Source organism: Hypanus sabinus, chromosome 11, assembly GCF_030144855.1.
Source record: "Hypanus sabinus isolate sHypSab1 chromosome 11, sHypSab1.hap1, whole genome shotgun sequence".
In the NCBI taxonomy this organism is placed as follows: Eukaryota; Metazoa; Chordata; class Chondrichthyes; order Myliobatiformes; family Dasyatidae; genus Hypanus; species Hypanus sabinus.
This window is the reverse complement of record NC_082716.1, coordinates 7,283,256-7,295,517: the sequence shown is the minus strand read 5'-3', so window position 1 is coordinate 7,295,517 and position 12,262 is coordinate 7,283,256. Positions and strand designations below refer to the sequence as shown.

General features: G+C 45.5%; 1 protein-coding gene across 5 annotated transcripts in view; it reads right to left on the bottom strand.

Annotated features, from left to right (window-relative positions):
- Positions 1–6,100, bottom strand: part of ttll7 (tubulin tyrosine ligase-like family, member 7) — a 204,366-nt gene extending 198,266 nt beyond the window's left edge. For 4 of the 5 annotated variants that reach the window (XR_009514665.1, XM_059983752.1, XM_059983749.1 and 1 more), the window contains exon 1: positions 5,818–6,100. The gene's annotated coding sequence lies outside the window, so the exon portion shown is untranslated. Of the gene's footprint in view, positions 1–4,017; positions 4,099–5,817 lie in introns of all 5 variants that reach the window. The other variant, XM_059983750.1, reaches the window with a different exon arrangement.
- Positions 6,101–12,262: the final 6,162 nt, after the last annotated feature.

The following is a 12,262-nucleotide window of genomic DNA, read 5'->3' as shown; positions in this document are numbered from 1 at the left end:
AGAATTATGGGATGATTATACAGGAGGAAAGAGGTTTAGTGGGCAATGGGCCAAAGGCAGGCAGATGAGATGAGCTCCTTGGGCAACACTGCCAGTACGGACCAGATGTGCTGCAGGGCTTGTTTCCAAGTATTATGAGTCTATGACTCTACACTAGTGGCCACTTTATTAGGTACACATGTATACCTGCTCGTTAATGCAAATATCTAATCAGCCAATCATGTGGCAGCAACTCAATGCATAAAAACATGCAGACATGGTCAAGAGGTTCAGTTATCATTCAAACCAAACATCAGACTGGGAAGAAATGTGAGCTAAGTGACTTTGACCATGGAATGATGGTTGGTGCCAGACAGGGTGGTTTGAGTATCTTAGAAACTGCTGGTCTCCTGGGATTTTCACTCAACAACAATCTCCAGGAAAAGAAAGAAAGATCTACCAAGCAGCAAGTTCTGCAGATAAAAACGCTTTGTTAATGAGAGAGGTCAGAGGTGAATGGCCAGACTGGTTCAAGCTGACAGGAAGGCGACAGCAACTCAAATAACCACACGTTACAACAGTGGAGTGCAAAAGAGACCATAAGATATAGGAGCAGAAATAGCCCGTTCGGTCCATCGAGCCTGCTCCACCATTCAATCATGGGCTGATCCAATTCTTCCAGTCATCCCCACTCCCCTGCCTTCTCCCCAGACCCTTTGATGCCCTGGCTAATCAAGAACCTATCTATCTCTGCCTTAAATGCACCCAATAACTTCACCTCCACAGCTGCTCGTGTCAACAAATTCCACAGATTTACCACCCTCTGAATAAAGTGATTTCTCCACATCTATGTTCTAAATGGAAGTCCTTCAATCCTGAAGTCATGTCCTCTTGTCCTAGACTCCCCTACCATGGGAAATAACTTTGCCATATCTGATCTGTTCAGGCCTTTTAACATTCAGAATGTTTCTTTTAGATCCTCCCTCATTCTCCTAAACTCCAGGGAATACAGCCCAAGAGCTGCCAGACATTCCTTATATGGTAAACCTTTCATTTCTGGAATCATTCTCGTGAATCTTCTCTGAACCCTCTCCAATGTCACTATATCCTTTCTAAAATAAGGAGCCCAAAACTGCACACAATGCTCCAAGTGTGGTCTCACGAGTGCCTTACAGAACCACAACATTACATCCTTGCTCTTATATTCTATACTTCTGGAAATGAATACCAACATTGCATTCGCCTTCTTCACCACTGTCTCAGCCTGGAGGTTGACCTTTAGGGTATCCTGCACAAGGACTCCCAAATCCCTTTGCATCTCTGCATTTTGAATTTTCTCCCCATCTAAATAATAGTCTGCCTGTTTATTTCTTCCACCAAAGTGCATGACCATACACTTTCCAACATTGTACTTCATTTGCCACTTCTTTGCCCATTCCCCTAAACTATCTAAGTCTCTCTACAGGTTCGCTGTTTCCTCTACACCACCTGCTCCTCCATCTATCTTTGTATCATTGGCAAATTTAGCCACAAATCCATTAATACAGTAGTCCAAATCATTGACATACATCGTAAAAGCAGCAGTCCCAACACCAACCCCTGTGGAACTCCACTGGGGTAACCGACAGCCAGCCAGAATAGGATCCCTTTATCCACACTCTCTGTTTTCTGATGACCAGCCAATGCTCCACCCATGCCAGTAACTTCCCTGTAATTCCATGGGCTCTTATCTTGCTAAGCAGCCTCATGTGCAGCACCTTGTCAAAGGCCTTCTGAAAATCTATGTATACCACATCCACTGCATCTCCTTTGTCTATGTGTGTAATTTCCTCAAAAAATTACAGTAGGTTAGTCAAGCAAGATTTTCCTTTCAGAAAACCATGCTGGCTTTGGCTTATCTTGTCATGTGCCTCCAGGTATTCCGTAATCTCATTCCCAACTATCGATTCCATCAACTTCCCAACCACTAATGTCAGACTAACAGGTCTATAGTTTCCTTTCTGTTGCCTCCCACCCTTCTTAAATAGCCGAGTAACATTTGCAACAAGAGCACCTATGAAAGTACAACACGTTGAACCTTGAAGTGGATGGGCTAAAACAGAAGACCATGAACTTACACTCAGTAGCCACTTTATTAAGTACAGGAGGTATCTGGTAAAATGGCCACTCAGTGTATATATGACTACAGGCTAATGTGGCCAATCCTTGACTGCTCCCTGAGCTGAGTGACAGTGACCAAAGGACAGTAAAGAGCAGCAACACCCACATCCTGTGAATAAGTAAATTCTAAAAATATTGTGATGACAATTCGCATCTTCTCAAACTGGAAGATTTGCTCAACCATAAACCCTGGTTTGTCCAGAGACCCCTATACTTAACTTAAATACATAATTACACAAGTGATTAAAAATAGCCTATTAGGTCAGAAAATACCCCGCTGCCTTCTAAGGATTGGTCATCTTAATTCTGGTGATAGAGTCACACAACTTGGAAGCAGGCCATTCAAACCAACCCATCCGGGCCAACTTAGTTTATTATTCAACCCTTTCTTTTTGTAACTCCAAAACATAAAACTAATCGAAACAAAAACACAGAGCTGGTGATAAAGCATCTACTTTGTTCTTACTTTAGTGAGGCACATATTTATGACGTAGTGGGGTAATGATGTTTACCATTCACATCCTTTTACATGCAACCCATAATCAATTATGTAAACAACAAATATGATTAATCAAACATTTTATTCAAATATTACTTAAGTATTAAAAAACACAACAAAGCCCACACATGTATACAGCTATAGAGGTGTGCAAGATAATGAGAGGCACTGATTGTGTGGATAGTCAGAGGCTTTTTCCCAGGGCTGAAATGGCTAGCATGAGAGGGCACGGTTTTAAGGTGCTTGGAAGTAGGTACAGAGCAGATGTCAGAGGTATTTGATAGGATTGAGGCAGGAAATATGTTCCAGATGTTGGGAGAGTCCAGTACCAGAGGGCATGGATTGAGAATAAGAGGTCAGTTATTTAAAACAGAGTTGAGGAAGAGCTTCTTCTCCCAGAGAGTTATGGAGGTGTGGAATGCACTGCCTCGGAAGACAGTGGAGGCCAATTCTCTGGATGCTTTCGAGAAGGAGCTAGATAGATATCTGATGGATAGGGGAATCAAGGGATATGGGGACAAGGCAGGGACTGGGTATTGATAGTGAATGATCAGCCATGATCTCAGAATGGCGGTGCAGACTCGAGGGGCCGAATGGTCTACTTCTGCACCTATTGTCTATTGTAAGTTTTTTTTTAATGCAGAGAGTGGTGAATGCATGGAATAGGCAGCCGGTGGTAGTGGTGGAGGTGGAAACGATAGGGTCTTTTAAGAGACTGCTGGATGGCTACATGGAGCTTAGAAAAATAGAGGGCTATGGTTAAAGCCTAGGTAGTTCTAAGGTAGGGACATGTTCGGCACAGCTTCGTGGGCCAAAGGGCCTGTAATGTGCTGTAGATTTTCTATGTTTCTATGTTTAAACAAAACAATGTTCCTCAGGGAGCAAGGTGCAAAACATATATTACATACTACACATAAAATAATATTAACAGATAATAAAAAGGTATTCTGCAGAAGTACAAGTTGACAGAAAGTGCATACAAGATATATAGTTAAATACACAACAGTATAACTCTACTGGCGCTATCGTGAATGATGTGTACTGGGCGGTAGCAGGGTGTTCAGAAGTCTCACAGCCCGGAGGGGGGCAGGTGGGGAGGGGGAAGAAGCTGCTACCCAACCCAACAGTCCATCTTCTTAAACTGTGGTACCTTCTGCCCGATGGTAGGAGATCAAATAGATTGTGATTCTGATGGAAGGGGTCATTGACAATGCTGAGGGCTCTGCGAACGTGTTACCCAGTGAGTTCGTGCCATCTGCCTGCCTTTGGCCCACAGCCCTCTAAACCCCTCCTATCCATATACATACCTCGGTGATTTTTACACGTTGCTAATGTCCTGCCTCAACCATTGTCTCTGGCAGCTCATTCCAAATACTCACCACTCTTGCACAAAGAAGCTGTCCCTGATGTCCCTTTTAAATGTCTCACCTCTGCACTCTTGTTTTTAAGCAACACCCTCCCTGGGAAAAAAAAGACGATCAGCTTTCACCCCGTCTGTGCTCCTCATGGTCTTATACGCCTCTGTCAGGTCACCCCTCAGTCCGCAAGTTCCATGCAACCTCTCCTTGTAACTCGGCCTCCAAGTCCAGGAAGCCTTCTGCCTCTGTGCATCCCAACTTATCCAAGCTGACCCGTCTATACTGATCCTGCGTATTGACTTTCTCTGCTCTGGTGATGTGTTCCTCTGGATGTATATTAAATGTTGAAAGGCCTAGGTGGTATAGATGTGGAAAGAACGTTTTCTATATTGTGCGAGTCTCAGTGGGGAGGGCACAGCCCCAGACGTACATTTAGAACTGAGATGAGGAGGAATTTATTTAGCCAGAGACTGATGTATCTGTGTAATTCATTGCCACAGATGGCTATGGAGACCAAGTTTTTGGGTATACTTAAAGCAGAGGTTGATAGGTTCTTGATTGGTAAGGCTGTTAAAGGGTATAAGGAGAAGGCTGGAGAATTCTCTATACAATCCTGTTATCAATATAAATTAGTTAAGAACTACCAAATTAAACATCTTCCTTCACAACATCTGCATCACGATGGGGAAACTATCATCCAGCACCCTGGTGAATCTCCTCTGCAGTGACAGGTACAAGAAGCTGGAGGAACTCAGCAGGTCAGGCAGCATCTATGGAGAGGAAGAAACAGTGGAGTTTTCAGGTCGGGACCCTTCAGCAGTCGGAAATGTCGATTGTTTATTCATTTCCATAGATTTTGTCTGCCCTGCTGATTCCTCCAGCATTTTGTGTGTGTTGCTCTGGATTTCCAGCATCTGCAGAATCTCTTGTGTTTATGAATCTCTTGGAGACCACACACACACACACACACACACACTCACACACTCACACCTGAAGCGAATTTGCAGAAACCAGGGCATTTCATTAAGGGAAAGGCAGGACAGTAACCGGTTGTATGCAAGTCCCCAAATCCCAACAATTCTTTCCTGCCCCGTTTCTACCCGCTGCCATCTCGAGTTACCCTCAGAACTCCCCTGGTCAGCAAACCGTCCAACACGGGTTTAACCCAGGGGGAAATGGACGGTGTGCTGCCGTCCCCACCCTCGTCAACACGGAAGTTGAGCGGCCGCCTTTCTCCCCGCCCCCTCCCATTATGTATGGCGGCCGGTTTCCTGGTTACCGGGAACCGGAGCAGCACCAGAAAGCGGCACACACTGAAACCGTACAAAGAGCAACGTTCCTTTCACCCTTTCGGAGAATGGAGGGGAGGGGAGAATGGAGGAGAGGGGAGGAGTAGTTGGGGACGGGAGAGGAGCGTGGGGTGGAGAAAGGAGGAGGAGGATCGGGGAGGTGTAGGTGAGGAGTGGGGGTCCGTCAGAGTGGAGGATGGGGGAGATTGAGGGGATGGAGAGAGGAAGGGGGAGGAGAGCACCGCTGGTAATCTGTTTTTATTGACCATCAACCAGTTAAATAGACCGGACAGGATAACAAGCCGCCCGCCGGCTGTTTCAGCCTGGGTCAAATGAGCTGGATCGCAAATACAATCACCGTGCTCTTAGCAAGGTTACAATCACCTTGTTAAAATATTGCATTAAACATCCCTGCACAGATTCCCTGTGTAATTTCTGTTACAATGTTATAGACAGCTCCGCTGTTGATTCAACGTGTCGCATTAACCCGATACGTTGTTACAATGAATTGGCAGGAGTCTCTGTGCCTTACCGCCGGTGGAGATGCCGGTTCCGCTCCCGCTCTCTTCGCTCCGGCGCCCGGTTACTACCCGCTCGGAAGGCGCATCAACACAAGCGCTATAACCGAGAGCCCCGCCCGGATACAATCGTCTCCCGCACGCCTTCCCTGCTTATTTGATCATAGCGGTCCCAAACGGCTCCTGAATCAATGGGCGGAATACTGGCGGAGCTTGGAGCTTTGAGAAGGGCGGGACTACTCTGAAAGTCCGGCCCTGGCCCGCTGTGGTCTGCAGGATTGCCTCCTCACCGCCCCGTCCTTGCCCTTGCGTGTTACGTGGGTCGCGGGTAGCAAGTGGGCGAATATTCCCTCGCATAAACGCCAGAAATTACGTGTAATGCGTTCGCCCTGTAATACTAAGGGGGTGGGAGGTGAGTTAGCCCAGCTCTCGCAATTTAAATATTTCTGAATAGACAATGAGTCAACACTATTTTGCCCTCTTTTTCAAATATATATATATATATATATATATAGATTTGTAGTATTTTATATAATGCACTGTAATGCTGCCTCATACAACACGTTTTGCGATATATGTCAGTGATAATAAACCTGATTCTGAATCTGCCCCACCCGGAGTTGGCAAGTTGAAGCCCCTCCCACTCAGATAGGTCTCCCACCCCAGGACAGGCCGTCTCCGGGTTGTCAGGCTTGCAGACATCTGACCTTCCACTCCACCGAGCGTCGCCGGTCACAGGACATCCCAGCTCCCTTATTTAGTCAGATGAGTCAGTGGCCGAGGTTAGGGCGTCAGACCAGGGCTTCACTCCCTGGAATGAAGGATGCTGAAGGACGGCCTTAAGGTGCTCCGTTGGCTGGGGTCAACCGTGAATGTTTGGTCGCGGCTTTCTCTGTAAAACGCGAGCCAAGGCAGCGTTGCCCATGTGGCGGGCTCCCCTCTCCACGCAGCTGAGGAACGGCAGAGGCTGCCAGGAGGGATTCCATCTCCGGACTTTTCCGCGGGGTTTATTCCCCATGAGTGGGTATAGCCGCAAGGTAGCAGAGATTTAAGATCAGAGTTTCCCTTCTAGATGAGCTGCCAAACATGAGTGTCGAGCCCGATCTGCCGGAGGTGACTTAACCGTCATCACTATGTGCCCTGTGGTATGACGTGGCGATCACGATCTTGGCCACGATTGTTCTTGGCAAACTTTTCTTCAGAAGTGGTCTGCCATTGCCTTCTTCTGGACAGTGTCTTTACAAGAGGGGCAACCCCAGCCATTATCAATACTCTTCAGAGATTGTCTGCCTGGTGTCAGTGGTCACATAACCAAGGCTTGTGATGTGTACCAGCTGCTCATATGACCATCCACCACTGGCTCCCATGGCTTTACACGACCCTGATGTGGGGGAAGGGGGGAGGGCCTGGAGCTAAGCAGGAGCTACACCTTGTCCAAGGGCGACCTGCAGGCTAGCAGAGGGAAGGAGCACCTTACACCTCCTTTAGTAAACAGGTATCTCCACACTCCACCCAGGCAACCTAACAGCATATATAAAATCATGAGTTCAAAGTAAAATTAATTATCAGAGTACATACATGTCACCACATACAACCCTGAGATCCTTTATCTGCGGGCATGCTTAGCAAATCTAAGGAACAGTAACAGTAAGCAGGATCAATAGACAACAAACTGTGCAACTGCAGAAATAAATAAAGAGCAGGAAATAACAAGATAAAAGAGTCTGTAAATGAGTGTAGTTAGTTTGAGAGCCTGACGATTGAGGGGTAGTAACTGTTGTCGAACCTAGTGCTGCGAGTCCTGAGGCACCTGTACTGTCTAACTGATGGCAGTGGTGTGGAAAGAGCATGACCTGGGTGCTGAGGATCTCTCATGATGGACGCTGCTTTTCTATGGCAACGTTTCATGTAGATGTGCTCAGTGGTTGGGAGGGTGCTTATTGTGAAGCCCTGGGCTGAATCTATGACTTTTGTAGGATTTTCCATTCAAAGGCATCGGCGTTCCCATTCCAGGCCATGATGCAGGTGGTCAGCACACTTTCCACCACACACCTATACAAGTTTCCCAAGGTTTTTGATGACATGCCAGATCTCCAAGTCAGGTGAAGTAGAGGTGCTGTCGCTGCCATTATTTTTATATAATGGGACCAGGACAGGTCCTCTGAGATAGTGACTCCCAGGTACGCCCATGAGGGTTGTAAATGGATGGTCACTGTCCATTCCCCAGGGCAAGTGAGTCCAAAACTCAGGAGCATAGACTAGGGTGAGAGAGGAATGACTTCAATAAGAGAGACTTTTTTCCACACAGAGTGTGGTGAGTGTATGGAATAAGAGGAATTAGTTGAGGCAGGTCCAATAGTATCTTCTAAGAAGCACTTCTTTAATTTGACGAACTTCTACAGATGCACAGTGGAGATTATCCTGACACAGAAATCCAATGCCCAGGAACCGAAATATTACAGGACGTAATAGATACAACCCAGTCCAACAAAGGCAAAGGCCTCCCCACTGTTAGTACATCTGCAAGGAGCACTGCCACAGGAAAGCAGCATCCATCGTCAAGGACCCCCACCATCCAGGCCACATTCTCTCCTCACTGCTGCTGATGGGCCTCAGGCCAGGTTGAGGAACAGTTATTACCTGACAACTATCAGACTCCCGAACCAGCGTGGATAACTTCACTCACCTCAACTCCGAACTGACTGCACAACCTATGCACTCACTTTCAAGGACTCTAGAGCTCAAGTTCTCAATATTATTTATTCGCACAATTTGTCTTCTTTTGCACATTGGTTTTTTGTCAGACTTTGTACTGTGTAGGTTATGTTCATGAATTCTGTATTTATTTTCCTGTAAGTCACTGCAAGAAAACAAACCTCAACATAAGGCATTGTAACAAATGTGCACTTTGATAATATATGTTACTTTGATTTTGTCTCTTGCAGGAGACTGTATATCCGGCCAGCACACTCTCACATTTCCCCCAGGGTCAGGACTCGGCTCCCATTAATGACATGAGAACAGTGATCCTACCCTATCATTTCTCTCATTTCCTCAGTTCATCAGAATTGACAAGATAATCAATAAGATAAAGCCTTCTACTGTGTTGCAGAATCACCCATAATGTAGGGATGCTCGGAGCAGAAGCAGTACGGAGAAGGTCTACAGGGTATAGCAGACAATTCTGATGGCTCTAGCCCTGTACTTGCTGCTTACTCAGCAGGGCTGGAGTAAGAAGAATGAGGGGAATCTCATTGAAACCTATTGAATAATGAAAGGCTTAGACAGAGTGGACTTGGGGAGCATGTTTCTTATTGTGAGGAAATCTAGGACCAGAGGGCACAGACTCAGAACTGAGCAGGGGTTCACTGACCCTTCGGTGAATGATTGCAGTGTGTGACATAAAAAAAATGGTTGCAAACCCCTGGAACAGGGGGACGACCATTTAGGATGAGAACGAGAAGGAATTTCTTTAGCCAGAGGGTGGTAATTTTTTTGAATTCATTGCCACAGGCAGCTGTAGAGGCCAAGTCACTGGGGTAGATTTAAAGTGGAGGTTGATAGGTTCTTGATTAGTCAGGGTATCAAAGGTTACAGGAAGAAGGCAGGAGAATGGGATTGAGAGAGATAATAAATCAGCCATGATGGAATGGTGGAGCAGACTCGATTAGCTGAAAGGCCGAACTCTGCAGCTGCCCATGTTTTATGGTCTCATGGTCTAATTCTAATACAGACTGTCCCAGATTATGAACCAGTTCCATTTATACTGTAAACTGGGGGTCCTGAAGTTGGCTGTTTATTCCCCTCTGTAGACGCTGCCTGATCTGCTGAGTTCCTCCAGCACTTTGTGTGATTGTCAAATTGATTTGTTCTGTAAATTGGAAGATACTCAGAATCACAATATGGTAACCACAGTTTGGTAGTGAACTGTGCTGATGAGGACCAATTCACATTATCAGAATTAGGTTTATTATCATTGTCACATATGATGTGAAATTTGTTGTTTGTTGCAATGGAATAGTGCCAAGACATAAATAAATAATGCAAAAAAAAAAGGAATAATGAGGTGGTGTTCATGCTTTCATGGGGCAGGGTGGGGTGAGAAGCTGTTTCTGAATCAGTTTTTAAGCTCCTCTACCTCCTCTCCAATGGTAGGAAGGAGAAGAGGGCACGTCCCAGATGGTGAGGGTCCTAAATGATGGATACCGCCTTCTTGAAGTAGCGCCACTTGAAGATGTCCTCAATGGTCGGAGGGTTGTGCCCATGAAGGAGCTGGCCAAGTCTACAGCCCTCTGCAGCCCCTTACTGTCCTGTGCAGTGGCCCCTCCAGACCAGACAGTGATACAACTAGTCAGAATGGTCTCCGCTGTACAGCTGCAGAAATCTGCTAAAGTCTTTCGTTACGTATCAAATCTCCTTAAACTCCTACTGAAGCAGGGTCACTGACTCACCTTCCTGTCATTGTATTGATGAATCGGCCCCAGGAGAGATCCTCTGGGATGTTGGTGCCCAGGAACATGAAGCTTCTCACCCTTTCACTACAGACCCCTCGGTGAGGCCTGGTGAGTATTCTCCCAGCTTCCACTTCCTGAGTCCACAATCAATTCCTTGGTCTTGTTGATACTGAGAATGTTGCAACACCCTCAACCAGCTGATCTGTCCTGCTCTTGTATGTCCACTCAGCCACATCTGGTTCTACAGTATCTTCAAAATGTTTATTGAAATCTGACCAAATGGCAAAACTAAAATTCTGTAAATATAAATATAGGACCATAAGACATAGGAGCAGGATTGGGCCATTCAGCCCATCAAGTCTGGTCTGCCATTCCATCATGGCCAATTTATTATCCCTCTCAACAGCATTCTTCTGCCTTCTCCCTGTAACCTTTGACGTCCTTACCAATCAAGAATCTGTCAATCTCCACTTTAAATATATCCAATGATTTGGTCTCCACAGCCTTCTGCAGCAATGAATTGCACAGATTTGCTACTCTTTGGCTAAGGAAATTCCTCCTCATCTCTGTTCTAAATGGACATCTTTCTATTCTGTGTCTTCTGGTCCTAGATTCCCCCACAATAGGAAACATCCTCACCACATCCACTCTGTCTAGGCCTTTCAATATTCAATATGTCTCAATGAGATCCCCCCTCAATCTTCTAAACTCCAGTGAGTACAGGCCCAGAGCCATCAGATGCTCATCATGTGTTAACCCTTTCATTCCTGGGGTCATTCTTGTAAACCTTCTCTAGACCCTCTCCAATGCCAGCACATTGTTTCTTAGATAAGGGGCCCCAGAATGGACATGACAAGTGGGGTGGCTCAAAGGGCCAGAAGGGCCTATATCTCTAAATGAATAAATGTATATTCAGCTAGGGTGCCTACATCTTGGGCATATATGTGGCTAGGGTACTTAAGTCTTGGGCATTTATACATGTAACACTCACTTGCCTAGTGGCATGATCTTGGTGGTGATAACCCCCTGCCCGGCCAAACTTTAGAACTTTTGTTTGGGTGGATGCTGTGTAATGTGTCCCCTGTGTCAAATCAGTACTCCGAAATAACAAACAATACACAATACATGGCTAAACAAGTAAGATTTTGTAATTCTTACTTTGACTATGAGACTAGTAGAGAACAAAATATAAAATAAAAGGCACCAGGAATCTTATTAAACTGTTCATGCACAAATCATTGGAGCTCACAATTTCCCCTTCGCTGATCCTCCATCGATCGTCATTGACCTCCGAGCTCCCACCCAGAGCCCGGAGGGTTGGGCAGTGCACCAACTCCTCAAGTCATGCCTCTTCTCTTCATTCCCCTCGTGCCTTCTGGGCAAAGCCCGCGAAAACCAACAGCTTTCACACAGACAAGAAAGAATAACATCTCTCCCATTGGTTAAAGTCCTGTTAACACTAGTTATTGCAAACATTGCAGCTACAGAGAAACCATCACAAAAGCAGTTAACATTATGGAAAAGCCATTATAGTAGCCTTAGCAGTTAAAAGTATAGAGAAGCCATTACATACAGCTAGGATGCCTGAGACTTTTGCACAGTACTGTATATATTTCTTATTGTAACTTATAATTTTTAATGTATTGTACTGTACTGCTACCACAAAACAATAAAGTTAATGACATATGCCAGTGATATTAAACCTGATTCTAATTCTGAGAACACATGCAAAGAGCGCTGCCACAATTTAACAGCATCTGTCCATAAGGATCCCCACCATCCAGGTCATGTTCTCTTCTCACTGCTGCCATTGGGAAAAAGGTACAGGAGCCTCTGGACTCACATCACCAAGTTCAGGAGCAGTTATTAACCCTCAACCATCTGACTCTTGAACCAGCATGGATAATTTCACTCACATCAACACTGAACTGATTCCATAACTTCTCAACTCATTTTCAAGAACTTTAAAATTTGTGTTCCTGATATTAATTATTTACATATTTAT